This window comes from Solea solea, chromosome 10 (genome assembly GCF_958295425.1).
Source record: "Solea solea chromosome 10, fSolSol10.1, whole genome shotgun sequence".
Taxonomy (NCBI): domain Eukaryota; kingdom Metazoa; phylum Chordata; class Actinopteri; order Pleuronectiformes; family Soleidae; genus Solea; species Solea solea.
Genome location: NC_081143.1, coordinates 27,353,024 through 27,366,797, shown reverse-complemented (window position 1 = coordinate 27,366,797; position 13,774 = coordinate 27,353,024). Strand labels below are relative to the sequence as shown.

Sequence of the window (13,774 nt, the reverse complement as noted above, 5' to 3'; positions counted from 1 at the left end):
ACGGGACTGGGCAGCTCTTTATATTCAGATATTTGTCACAACACATTTATTTTTTCTCCGTGTTAAATCACAAGCTCAGCACATTTCAGAAGTAAGAACAGTTCTTAGTGCGTGTGTGTGTGTGTGTTTATGAGTCACCTCTGCTGTCGCGATTCCAGGAAAACCAGGAGTCCGGTGCGACCGGCGTGAGCTTCAATCATGTTTTCCATGTAAACACAATCTTCGCGTGAGTCACTTCAGTCACTTGTCTCAACGTCTGCGCGTAAACACAGACTGTGGCTGCAGGGAGCGACCTCAACGTTTCACCATCTGGTAGCAAGTAGCTGACTGACTTAATCACAAAGCTCCAGCGTGTCACACTCTTTGTTTTAGGAATATTATCATTATTTTTCACCTCGTCGTCGTCGTCGTCAGTTCAGGAGCTAAACCAGATGCTAGCGTTTGTTGCTATTGTGACGCGCAGATATTGTAATCACGCATGGAGCCGAGCATTTGTCGCGTGTCGGGAAGTCTCGTGAAGACGACAAGAATCTTTTTACAGTCGAATCAAGAAAATCAAGAAAAAACACAGGAGGGAAGGCAGATTTTTTAGAGTTTCCTCACGAGACGACACGAGGAAGTTGCTAACATAAGGACATGAAAGAGATGAAAATATTGGCTTTCTGTGACACACTGTTGCATGTTCATTTTCCCTTGATTACAGACGTTCATATAAAAAACATACAGTTTTTTTTGTTGCTTCTCCATCAGTGATCGTACCTGGTGTTTTTTTCTTTTTAGTACCTGCTCTGATACTAAAATGTGACGTCAACAGGCTGCCGGCCCCTGATTGGTCAGAGAGTGTCGTCACTGGAAGAGTCATGAGTGCGACGTACGACACAAGAATCAAAGCCAAGTGGTTTCAATTACCAAACCGAGTCGAGTAGAGCTGAGTGGTGCTAGAACCGTGAAGTGGAAAAGCTGCAACAGATAAACCAGGTCGTTCGTGTGTCAGAACGTGATTCGTCATTTCAAAATCGACTTCTTCTTCTTCTTAAACAGCTGTTCATTCAGACTCTAAACAGTCAAATCTGTGCACAATTAAATCTCTAAAGTGTCTTTACAACCACAGGATTATTAACTCCAATTATTGCTGCAGGCGGTGAAAAAAAAGGCAAGAAGTGACATCATTTTCTTACGACAGCTGTTGGCGTCAAATGTCCACGTCCAAACCAGACTCACTGAATTACATGAAAGATGATTATTGTCCCTCACAGACTCTTAAAGCAGGTGTGTGTGGTTGTTTTATCTTCCTGCGGTGATGGAATGTTCCAGTCTGGAGCCTCAGAGCAGATTTAGTTTGAATAGAAAGAGGAAAAAAATCAATACTATGTCCATTTATCCTCATAATCTTAACTGCCATAGAAACGTTAGACACAGAGGAACCTGCTTTGTGTGTGAAAGGTGACGTGATTGACACGATTAAAGTTTAAAGTCTTTAACGTGTAATTTAATGCATTTTTTGGACTTCATTTTATTTTATTTATTTCATTTTATTTTCAAATCAAAGTTTCTTATCTTACCTTACCTTACCTTACCTTACCTTATCTTATCTTATCTTATCATATATGTGAAGTTCTTCTGATTCTGCCGCGTTTATCCGTGAGCTAGTTCCTCGTACTTCGACACAGAAAAAAAACTTCACAACTTTCATATTTATCATTCATTTTTTTTGCTCATTCAAACGTTTCATAATATTCACAGGGTTTCGTTTTGTTGCCGTTAAATCGAATTAAACAGAAACAAACAAGACTTATTGCCAAGAAACATTGTTACAACAAAAACCAAGTCTTTCTAAGTCCATGTAATACCAGCGAGGTAAATGGAGGCATGAACAGCATCTGTCTGCGTTCTCACACTCCGGCTGCTGCTGCTGCTGCTGCTGCTGCTGCTGCTCCTGCTGCTGCTGCTGCTGCTGCTGCTGCTGCTGCTGCTGAGGTGACTGATTCACTGATGATACGCACTGTATCTGCTGCTCCTTTCATGCCCTGTATGTGTGAAGATGCAGAGAGAGAGAGAAAAAACAAAGTGTGGCAGGTGTGAGGCGCTTTTTTGTCTCTGTATTGTGTGTGTGTGTGTGTGTGTGTGTATTTCCGTGTATATACATGTTTATGTTATATTATAACTGCGGGCTCTGATCACAGATAACCTTCCTGGTGTCCTCTCACTGACTCTTACTCTCACACACACCTCCACTGTCTGTGTGTGTGTGTGTGTACTTCAGGAGTGTGTACTCCCCATGGAGACTCAAAACCTGGTCCGAATGAGGCAGAAGAGGAATTGGTTAAAATTTAGGAACTAATATTTGAACTGTGGTTAAGGTTAAGGTTTGTCATAAGTCCTTAAAATTAGATTGTGTGTGTGTGTGTGTGTGTGTGTGTGCGTGTGTGTGTGTGTGTGTGTGTGTGTGTGTCCAGATGCTGAAACCAGATGCTTTTCCTTCAGACTGCAGGCGCCTCTGATAGTGACAGGGAGCAAACACACGCACACCCACACCGCGGCTTGATTTCCAGGTTCCATCCGATGCTCCGTGATACATTATTGTTCTTAATCACTTCCTGTGCATTAAATAATTTAAAACCCGAGTGAAACCGAAGCTGCGCGCGTCCACTCGGACGTCCCATCCGCAGTTTTTATGCGCACGCGGGACGACGACGTCCAATTTTCAAAACCTACTCTGTGAAGAATTACGTCATTTTGTATTTTGATTCCATTTTCAAGTTCAAGACCTGTAAGACTGCAGAGGAATCATCATGCACGCGCGTCGGAGAAAATCAAAAGCACTCGTGGTGATGGCCGATGCTTGTAAACCTCTGTGCCTTCTCTGGCCAGACACTGATAATAAAAAAATGACATTAAACATAAAATATGCATCAAAGTTAGGAGGTGAAAAGGAAAAAAAAAAGGTTAGCTCTCTCTCTGAGTCAATGTGGAGATTTCCGTCTGTCGGAAGTGCCAGACAAATATTAACTGTGATCGTATCTCTGTCCCTGTGTCATGAGGGAGGATGAAAAGAAATATTAAAAACAATATGAGTGAAAGGATGATTTTTGATGCTTTGGGAAACACCAAATCTATTCAATTCAATTCAATTCAATTTTATTTGCGTAGCGCCAAATCATAACATACTGTACATTATCTCAAGGCTCTGTGCGTAGACAACATCATGGAGAGCAGAGAAACTAGGCATAAGTAGAGAGAGAGAGAAACCAGAACCAGACTCAAAGATGTGTGGCAATGTGCCAAGACAGGTTGTGGTGAAAGTAGAAATGGGGGATAGATGGGGGGGAGAGAAAGGACAAGAGGGAGATGAGGTAGAGACAGAAGAGAGAGACCAGAAGCAGATATACAAGAATTGTATCCAGTTCTAAGTTTAGACAGGTCAGTGATGACATGTTTATAGAACTATAGAAACGTCATTTATATAAGCAGCAGCAGACATTGTTGATGAGAGTTATACTGATATCTACTTTTAATTATAGCATCATAATAATAATGGTGATGCTATGTATGATAATAATAATAACAACAATAATAATAATAATAATAATAGCCTCGAAACTGGATCTGGATCCTGCAACCTGCAAGATGAGCACACAGTCTACATTTTCCAACTTTTTCTGCCCTTTTACAAAGAAGTCGTGCAAAACGGCTGCACCTGCTTTCATCTCTCTCTCTCTCTCTCCCCGAAAACATCGATTTATTTTCAGAGCTGCACTTGTTGTTTTTATTGTTTTTTTTTTTTTTGAAAACTTTTGTGAGACAGAATGTTGCATATTGGACCTTAAAGTCAGCAAGGCTTACGACTAATTGGACAAGGGAGTTTTGGTTGCCTTAGTAACGGCAGCCGCAACAGTGTGAGCTTCCTCCCATGCTCCTTGGATAGACGGATGAAAGCAGCACAGCTCCGGCTTCACACGTGTTTCTTCAGAGGCTGCGTCTGAACACACACACACACACACACACACACACACACGAGAGCGACGTAAAGTGTCGTGTCGAGAGGCAAAGGCCTCTCACTCTCTCTCAGACGCACAGCGAGCCTGTAAAGTAATGGTTTCATGAATAAATTACTTTGCCCCCGTAATGGAACAGTGTGGTGTTGTGAGGAAGAGGAGGGAGAGAAAAGAGGCTATCGTTGCCATGGCAACGTTGAGGGTCACGCGAGGTCACGCACAGCCGCTGCTTCTGAGGTCGTCAGACGTTCACCGGTGGTATCCAGCGCTTCTTTGACCGAATGCCCTTAGTTTTCCAAACTTTATTGAATTTCCTGTTAGTTTCAATACTTAATGTCTCCTCACGGTGGCGCTGCTCAAATGAATGAGGGGGGAAACTTGGTGGAAGCTTTAAACATTAAGAGATGCTCTTCACGCACTTTTGTTTTCTTCAACCGGACAGATATCGCAATGTATCGCTGTACGATCGTCTCGCAATATACCGAGAATCGCCGTATCGTGATATTATCGGCATCGTGGACCAAGCATCGCATATCGTATCGCGAGATTCCCTGTGATTCCCGCCCTTAATCTCACATGTTATTAACATAGAATATTTTCTCATTTATACTGCATGTTCTCACTCAATCAAACACAATTATAATCTGTCACGTGACCAAATTACATAAATTCCATGCTCAGGAGGTAATCCTAATCCTAACCCTTCTGTGCGACTGATTCTGGAGGTTCTGTCGTTTGCAGAAACGGCTGATTTTAAGTTTTCCTGCTGTGCTTTTTTCTTTTTTGGCGCGTACAGAAAACATGTGCCCGTTTCCCCAAATGTTCACGGGATTTCGTAGATGACACTGCATTTATTGCCTGGTTGTATCTTGTCCTTGTCACTGTTGGGAGTTTTTTTTTTGTGTGGTCTGACGACAAAAACCCGGCTTTGTTTTGCTTGTGTTTGCCTTTTTCTGTTTGTTTTCCTTTTTCCCAAACTGGTTAACAAGGTAAAGGAAAACTCGAACAAAGTTCTACCACTTCTACCAAAAAAAACCCTTTCGTAGCAGATTTACAGCTTTGAGTTTCCTTGGATAAGTCTGCGCCGTTTATCTCTTCTTTCTTTTTTTATTTCATTTCTGACACTTCCTCTAAAGATCCACCAGATTAAAGGCAAGAGCATCAGTGAACTGTCATTTCCAAGTCTGTGTAAAGTCTTCTGCTGGGTATAACTGAATGTCAGATTATACGTCCGGGTAGATTCTCGTTCTTGGAGGTCATAGATATCTAAAAAAATAAATTGTACTCCTACTGTACACGTGTACATACACAGTACTGTTTACTAAAAAAGTGGGTGAAAGAAAACACGGTTCAGTATCATAAAATGATAATGCAGTAAGATTTTGATGATGATATTTCACTTTATTCCAAGTGAAAGTGCTTGTTTTGACGATGGAACGAGGTGCCGTTCACAATAATGCCATATTTAAATATTTAAAAAGAGATAAACGCCATAATAATGCACATCTGTAATTAAAACACATTTTTATTAATGCAATTTTATGTTGAATGCAACACCTTTAGTTAGTATTATATTCTGTGGTGGGCCTTATGTATTGCAAGTGATCAGATCTAGCGTGCGTCCACACTGACATCGTCTAGATTCCTATAGTTATCGGCCACGCCCCCTCCTCCTGACAGAAATCTGGGTCCTCAAGCGTCGCTGTAAAGATGTAAAGAGCCAAACGTCAGCAGATCGTCCTTCATCCACTATCTCCCATCTCGTGAGGGGACGAGTGCACAGTGGCGTCTGCTCAAAGACGTCCTCCCTCTCTCTGTGTGTGTGTGTGTGATGCCACGACGCTGCCGCCGCCGCTGGCTGAGAGGGGAAAAAGAAAACCTGGAGTCAAACTTCAAAGCCTCGCTCACATGTCACTGGAGCAGCTGTTTCCACCGCAGATTTCTCCCCAAAACGCGTCACGGACAGTGAAGTTTACGCCGGCGTGTTTACACCGTCCTCTGGATTCTGTCCACTGGTTTCATGGATGGCAGCACTTCTCTCATCCCCCTCTCTACCAGTGTAGTATTTCTTACAACCCGGAGCAGCAGTAATTACACAGTTTGGCCAAAGCCTTTAGTTGTGGTTGTCTTCTAACGAGGTGACTAACGGGTGGTCTCTGTCATCCGTGGACGACCGCGGCGGCTGAACACAGAGGAGACGGTGTCCTCTCTGGTTTCCTGAACGCGTCACCGCTGTCGCCAACAAATCCCGTTTGCAGAACTGTTGGGACGCTTTTTTAAAAGTGCACTGCAAACTCAAACCTGCAGTTTGTTTGATTCACTTGAACCGTCACGTTAAAAGAAACAAAGGACAGGTTTTCCCCGACAGATTCTTTTTCTTAACTCTTCTGATTGATTGACACAGAAAGTAAACATCGCAGTCACACGAAACTCGAGCTGCATGTTTAATTTTAGGCTCCGACTGACGCACAAAAACAGTGCAGTTCACTCTGATCCTATTATAAATCTTGGAAAGCATCGTTTCCCAGTGTAATGGCAACAATTTACCTCGGCTCTCTGTTTCGGGGAAATGATTCGGTGAGTCGGAGACGACGTGTGGATTTCCTAATATCTACAATCTGTGAACATGTTTTTAATTGAGAAAACACTTGATGCCTTTAGAGAAAAGAAGTTGTTTTTTTTAATTTAAATTAAAGGGGCACTGAAAGAAGTTTTTCTTTTTTTTTTACATGTGGAATTGGAGGTTTGTCCATTGTTGCTGCAGAGACGACAGCACGTTGTCCACTGTTCTCAGCAGGGGACAGATGAGGCACACTGTGTCTCAGATATATACGTTGGGACCTGGAGAACTTAAATTTCTTAAATGACGACCATTTACTCCATATGTGTCAAACTGGTGGCCCGGGGGCCACATGTGGCCCTCCAATCAATTACATGCGGCCCGCCCAGCACTGTGTGAGGTGATGGAATAGAGACAGAATATAAGACTAAATGTATTTGCTAAATGTATTACTATTTTTATAATAGTAATAAGACATTCGGTCGTAATCATAGCTTTAGTAAATGTATTACACTCAACATGAAATGAATATTTCTCCGTTTTTGTGCGTCATAAATATGTTTTTATTGTGAATCATTTTGTTTGTTGTTGGCCCCCGCTTGACCAGACTGTATGCTAATTGGCCCCCAGATCATTTGAGTTTGACACTCCTGATTTACTCTGTCCATCACAGCAGCATCCCTGACTCTTTTCACGATATATATATATGACGTACTGCGCATGGTGACAAACCTAAATTCTTTGCAGTCTTGTGCATTTCTCTCGTAAAGAGCCAGGACCCATCCTCGTTCGTCCAAAAAGACTAATACTGGTGAATGACGCTCCATCCGTGTCCAAAAAAGAGACTTTCGAGACGGATATCATGATGTATCGTCTCGCAATAAATCGATAATCACAGAATCGCTTTGTCGCGATATTATTGGTATCGGGAAGCACGTATCGTATCGCGAGGTGACCCCGTGATTCTCACCCCTACAAGTTTTTAGCAATACCAGATTCTGACGACGCTCTACATGGTATTTTGTTTTTTTCTAGTTTCAGAATGCCGCATGACCTCGGAAATTCCGAGTTCCAACTCCAACAAATGGAACGCACCAGTGATACTCCCTCACATTCTTTCTTCTTACTTTTCAAACTTCAAACTTTTCAGTAAATGCGGCTCGTAGCTACGGAACGACGTCATGATTTAATCTCAGCTGTTTGTTCTGTTAGCTCAGTGATTTTAGATGGTTTTGTGTCTGTTAAGCAGTTTTCTCCTCACTTCTTCACGTCCGTCTTAAAACCCGCGGAAACAAATCTACCGATACAGGTTACAATGTGACGACAGGTCATGAAAGGAGAGAACAGGACGGGGGGGGATCAACAGCTGTCGAGAACTCTTCTCACAGCAGTGTCGGATTAAATCTGCTGATCAGCAGGTGATGCGGCACGACGGACAGATGGATGGATAGTTGGAAGATGAAGACACGTAGTGGGAGAGGTGTGGAAGCCATTCCTCGCACACCTCTCAGTCATAAATATGGAAGAGGAACAGCACGGCTCGGCTCAGCCAGCTCCCTCCTACGAGCAGAATGTTATTCTGCCTCCTTGGCAGAGGGGGGGGGGGTAAAAAAAAACAACAACTACCTCTCACTGTAAGAAAGGAAAGAAAACACATGAATGGATTTGAGTGACACGGATGTAAAGGAAAGTCTGACTTCATCTGTTAAATTGTTCTCTGAATCTGTTTAAATTTCAAGTTTTTTTATGATTTTCTTCTTTATTGGGGCGTCTGTGACATTAAATGTAAGATAATCTGTTTGTCAAAATCGTGGATAAAAGGCAAAGAAACAGAGAAAACACTCTTAATCGCTGGCGTTTAATAGTTTAATAGTTTATCGCATTTTAAAGTGACTCTATAATCCCGTCGCACTCTCGATCAAATAAATGCAACGAAAGATTCTTGACTTATGTACATTTTCATGTTTATGAATGATATTATGCGAGATAAGGATCCGAAGCATCTCTTTTGTTTTTTAATGAATTCTAATTTGAATTTGGCAGAAAATGATTTTTTCATCTCTCTCTCTCTCTGTCTCTCTCTGTCTCTCTCTCTCTCTCTGTCTCCCTCCCTCTCTCGCATTTTGCTGCGTCTGCATTTCTCGTCAAAGCCTCATTTGCTCACACGCTCAAATGTTAAGTGGGTTTGAAACTCTTGTCGGTAATAAAACGCGTGCGTTTCGTCAGCGTGGGATTTGAGTTTGCTCTTCTGTTAGCAACTTCTCGTCTCCAGAAGATCAATCTGATCTTTCAGGTGATCAACCAAGTCAATTCTGCTAAGAAGCTACACCCTGAAAATTATTTACACATGAATTCCTTCAGAAACTCTGCAAACGAACAAATGGCATCAGACTAAATGTTCTTTACAGATCCAGAAAGTTCTTCTGGATCCAGTGGATCCATCAAAATGCAATCATCTCAGGTCCAGGTGTGTGCAAATGTAGACTTGTGGGATTTCGACCCTAATTTGACATCTTCAGAGTCGTTGTGATGGTAAAATGAGACTGGAGACCTGTCTCCACTGCCCCCTGCGGTCTGTTAGCGGGACAAACAGCCTTGAGTCGTCAGAATCAGGAGGTCAGGTGAGGAAACAGCCAGCTATAAAATATCCAGGTACCGACTAGAAGATCGAGGCAGTGGAAGTGTTATTTTAACACGTTCACTGAGCAGAGAAAACCGTTGTTGGAGGAAGCGATGAACATGCTTTCTTTCTTTCAAATGGCGAGAATTGAAAAACAGAAGCATATAAAAGAAGAGGATATAGTGTATGTACTAATATGAACTGTAGGGGGAGAAACAGGTAAAAAAGAAGTCTCTCTCTTTACTCCTTCATCACATATTCAGAATTTATCACACAACAGTGTCTTTAGACGGGCAGCGACGTCCTGATGCCGAAATGTTGTTTTTTGTTGCTTTTCGTAAAAAAAAAGAAGTGTGGCGGATGGGGGGCGGGGTAAATAGCTGTTTACCCGTCGTCATGGAGTCGACGTGGCTGTTGACATGCATTAGTGAGTAAATAGGAGCGACGCTTCTCTGCTCTCTGGAAGCTCTTCTGCTGATTAGTGACAAAGTAGAGAGAGAGAGAGAGAGACTGTTTGTTGTTTATCAAACACTTCCCTCCCTTGAATGTGATTAGCTCAATGTCACATTGAAGAGTTAGACCTCCTCGTGTGTGTGTGTGTGTGTGTGTGTGTGTGTGCGTGTGTGCGCGCGTCCACCATCGGTGTTGCCGCGGTAACAGAAAGTGAGTCAGCGCAACCTGGTGGTCAGACCACGGTGTGTTATAATCCGAGGTAAAACTGTTCACATAATCTGGAATTAGAAATCCAACCCCACAACTTCCTGAAAGTGCTTTTTCAGGCCTAAGACGTGGATTTGGGTTCGGGGTTAAGGTTCGGCACTTAGTTGTGATGGTTAAGTTTAGGGCATGCCTTATGTCAATGATGTGTCCTCACTGAGGTATAAAATCTGTCTACACAGTCACATCATGGGGACTTGTCCTCTTCATGGGGACAAAAATCAAGTCCCCGTAAAGTAAATGACTACATTTTTAGGTGAAAACGTTTTTTTAAAGTTAAACTGAGCTCAGGGTTAGGATTAGGATTAGGTCAATAGTCATTATGGTTCAGGTTAGTTAGAGAAAGTCTCCAGGAAATGAATGTAAGTCAATGCAATGTCCTCTGAAGTCATGGAAACCAGTGTGTGTGTGTGTGTGTGTGTGTGTGTGTGTGTGTTCAACCTTGACACGGAGCAGAAATTAATGAAAAACTGAAATATTCATTAGACTTTTATTAGTGACCTAATGAACAGGGAACTGGACACTGACAACTTTTGGGTTTTAACCGCTGCCATCGTCTCATGAGACACAGCGGTTTCAAGCTTCCTAGGAGAAGGATGAACAGGGATGCCCCCCCCCCGGTCCATTCCGGATTAGAAGCCCATTTTTCTGTGCCAACCTTGCGCCATTTCAAACAGAACATAGTTTTCTCTCTGTTTTCTGCAAAGAAGGCCCGCCTACTCTGCCTGTGATTGGCTGATTTACTCGCTACTCAGAGACAGGCAGGATGTTCTGGCTCTGGGTCCGGACCCGGACCGCGGTTCACCTATTACTGACCCTTGGTCTGTAGTAAAGACGCGTGAACGTTCTTAGACTACACTGCTGGTGACACACGGTCGTCACGGACTGTAAAATGTGTCGCTCGTTTATTTTAAATCCTCCTCGTTTTTTATGAATTATTGTAGATAAGTCATAAAAACTATCTGCTTCTCCCTCTTCATGTGAGACTGAGGCACTGATGCAGTTGTTGCATCTGATCGTATGTTTCTCTCCGTCTTTGTGTTCTTTTCTTTAGCTTCGGAAGCACAGCAGACGATGACCCGACGTCTCCTGAGAGCGGCGGTTCTTCACTGCTAAAACCACTCAAGTCGGTACGTTCAGCCTCTCTCTCGCTCTCTCTCTCTGTGACAGAGGATCACTGATTACCATGTCTGCCTGCGACCACAGTTCGCTGTCATTCCTGTTCATTTTTTATCAAAAATGATTCTCTCTCTCTCTCTCTCTCCCTCGCTCGCTACCAAGTCTCTTGTTAAAGAGCGAGAATTAGCACCAATTTCCCCTGATTGGGCCATTCTTCTCTCTGTTGGCAGCAAGAGAAGAAGAAGAAGAAAAAAAAAAACACCCGCTTTGCAATTTGAACACGTGCAGCGAACAAGTGATTGCGATCAATAAAGGAGGGAGAAAAAAAATATGAGTTGGAATAAGAAGAGGAAGAAAAAATGAACAAGTCAGGGAATGAAATGCCAATTTTTGTCCCTGTCAAGTGTTTTTGGAAGGCAGACACTTGAGGAAAAGCTGTTTCCGCCCGAAGGACCGCCAGCACAGTGTGTGTGTGTGTGTGTGTGTGTGTCAGAGCAGATGAGGATGGTTGCTCAGCATTCAACAGGCCCTGAAACGCAGGATTGAAACAAAACATGCTGTTTTTATAATGCGTGACTCAAAAAAAAGGTTTTTTTGACAATGTGAGGACGACTTAAAATAAAAGCGTCCTTAAAAACAATAAGAAACTTGATCAGAGGTTAAAAACCCAGCCACGGTGTTCATACAAAAATCATCTTTCTGTGTTTTGTAAAACACCTGGGAAGTGTCGTAGAATGTACCCACGAGTCATGCCGGGATGTACTGTAGCTGTAGACAGAGGGGCTTTTGTGTTGGAGTCGTCTCACAGGATGAAACCTGATGAGGAAAAGAGGTTCGTACGAGTACTGTGATCACGAGGCAACAACAAAAAACAAGGGGGACAAAACAGAGTATGTGGGCAAAAGAGTGAAGTAGTAGTAAAAGAAGCAAATAAAATCCGAAGTGTCCACACATGAAAACGGTATAAAGAGAGGACGAGGAGACGAGGAGACAGAAGAGTGAGAAGAAAGGTGAGGAGGATTGATGATTGAGGAGAAGCTGTGGACTTGAAATCAATGGTCTCATTGTTAGCGACGAGCACTCAGACCTTCACTCGCCACCGTCCCCTCAGTCCGAGAGCATCTGTGTGTGTGTGTGTGTGTGATACCTTCCTCACATTTCAGCTACGAGTGTTCCACACATGCTGGTGGTGGGGGGGGCGGGGGACACCACGAGTCCTTCTCAATTCACTGTTATAAAACTTGCTGCTCATGTGACTGTAAACATTTTTAGAATCTAGACTTAAATGTTTTAGTTAATAGGTTTTTACCTAAACTAGGCAACATTTTGTTGTTTATCCATATTTTTCATAATTTTTACTTTTTTATTAGTTCTGCCTCTCTGTCGTTTTCAAACATTTCTTTAATCTACTTTTGTTGGCAAGAAAACTGCCTTATAAATAAAACGTTTAGTTAGTTGCTGCTGTCAGCATACCACTCATACCTCCTTGTGACACTTCATGATCACATTTGGTGAAGGGGCGGGGCATGTATTTACCAAAAATACAGCGCTGCGGGGCCTGCACACAAAGTATCTTATTTATTATTACTTATTTAAAAGATCCCAGTTTGTACAAGTTTACCAAAATTCCTTCATATGCACAAAAATCACAAAAATTAAAAACGGAGTTCCACAAGGCTCACTGTTTGGACCTGTACTCTTTATATTATTATACATGTTTTTTTTCTAGGCAGCATTATTAGAAAATACAGCATTAATGTCGATTGCTATGCAGATGACTTTATGTATTTATGTATCCATGTGGACAGATGAGACAACATGGCTAAACCTCAGCAATGTTTCACTGAATCAACAAACAAACGGGATGTTATTGTACTCAAGTGCCGCCAGATGTTTCTGAACTCACCAGTGATTGGACATAATGCTCCTGTGACACAACACATCTGCAAATAGAATAACAAAAAGCTTTCATTTTGGGGGGAAAAAAAGCCTCATTTCCTATTTCAACAGATTCTACTTTTTTGGAGCAAGTAAAGATTGATAAAACACGTTAACCTAGGATTTAAAGAAATAACTTAATTTGGAATAAGTTTCTGAAAATACTGATGAAAACTCTAACTGAAAACTATGATGTGGACACATTCAGATGTCACATGTCTCCTTTAGGCAGCATTATTAGAAAACACTGCTTTTTTGAGCAGATGAAAGACTGCAGATTTTACGCCAAAAAATGGAATCCAATTGTCTCCTCTCTGGAGATAAAGACGCTGATTCGCCGGCTTCCTGCAACAGCGCAAGTAAAATTATCATAAATAACCACATATTGGTTTTGACGTGCAACTTCTCAGCGTTCAGAAACCATTGCAACCTTTGTGTAATTGCAGTAACGCAAAGTGTGCTTGTGCAAATGTTTCATCTGCAATGCCTCTCGGTGTTAAAGGGTTATTAATATCAGTTTCAGAAAGGAAATATCCATGGGAAACAGGTTCTACGGGTTGGGAGAGTAAATATTGAGGCGTAATTTATAAAAACATCCAGAATCTAACATAAGTTACAAGTTTTGACATGTTTGGATTTTCAGGTCTCCATGTGAGTGTGTTGCTCTCTCTCACGTCCACTGCCATCCATCCACTGTCACTCTTTTTTGTCATCCCGCTGTTTATTTTTAATCCGGGAGGAGAGAAGGGATTAGGTGGGAGAAACGCAAAGGTGGAGAATGGACAGAGCGAGAGAGAGAGAGAGAGATTATCCCCCACAGATTTG

General features: G+C 42.3%; 1 protein-coding gene across 5 annotated transcripts in view; it reads left to right on the top strand.

Moving 5' to 3' along the window:
• LOC131467035 (teneurin-3) overlaps positions 1 to 13,774 on the top strand; it is a 566,025-nt gene that overhangs the window by 351,185 nt on the left and 201,066 nt on the right. For all 5 annotated transcript variants that reach the window (XM_058640717.1, XM_058640715.1, XM_058640716.1 and 2 more), the window contains one exon: positions 10,947 to 11,022. The gene's annotated coding sequence lies outside the window, so the exon portion shown is untranslated. The remainder of the gene's footprint in view (positions 1 to 10,946; positions 11,023 to 13,774) is intronic.